The sequence below is a fragment of the Gobio gobio genome (genome assembly GCF_949357685.1).
Source record: "Gobio gobio genome assembly, chromosome: 9".
NCBI lineage: Eukaryota > Metazoa > Chordata > Actinopteri > Cypriniformes > Gobionidae > Gobio > Gobio gobio.
In genome coordinates this window covers 43,732,293-43,732,714 of record NC_137115.1, presented here as the reverse complement: position 1 = coordinate 43,732,714, position 422 = coordinate 43,732,293, and positions in this window count along the sequence as shown.

Below are 422 nucleotides of genomic sequence, written 5' to 3'. Positions count from 1 at the left end.
GCCCCTCCTCCTCCTCCTCTTTAGTTTAGAGCTTTAGACTTTAGGGATTTTGGAAATAAAAACAACTAACACTTTATTTTACAGTGTCCATGTTGCATATGTTACATGTACTTACCATAGTAATAACAGTAAATTATGCATAATTACATGCAACTAACCCTCAACCAAACCCTAATCCTACCCTAACCCTATAGTAAGTACATATTGTTACTAAATATTTCTCGGTACTTAAATATATGATTACACAGTAACAATGACACCTTAAAATAAGGTTTAACCAAACATTCACACACATATGTGTTTAACATTCATTCATTCATTCATTCATTCATTAGGAAAAAACACGATATAATACATTTTAGTGTCAGTTTTAAAATTATTTTTAAAATGTAGGCCTATTTATTATATTATATTACACTCAC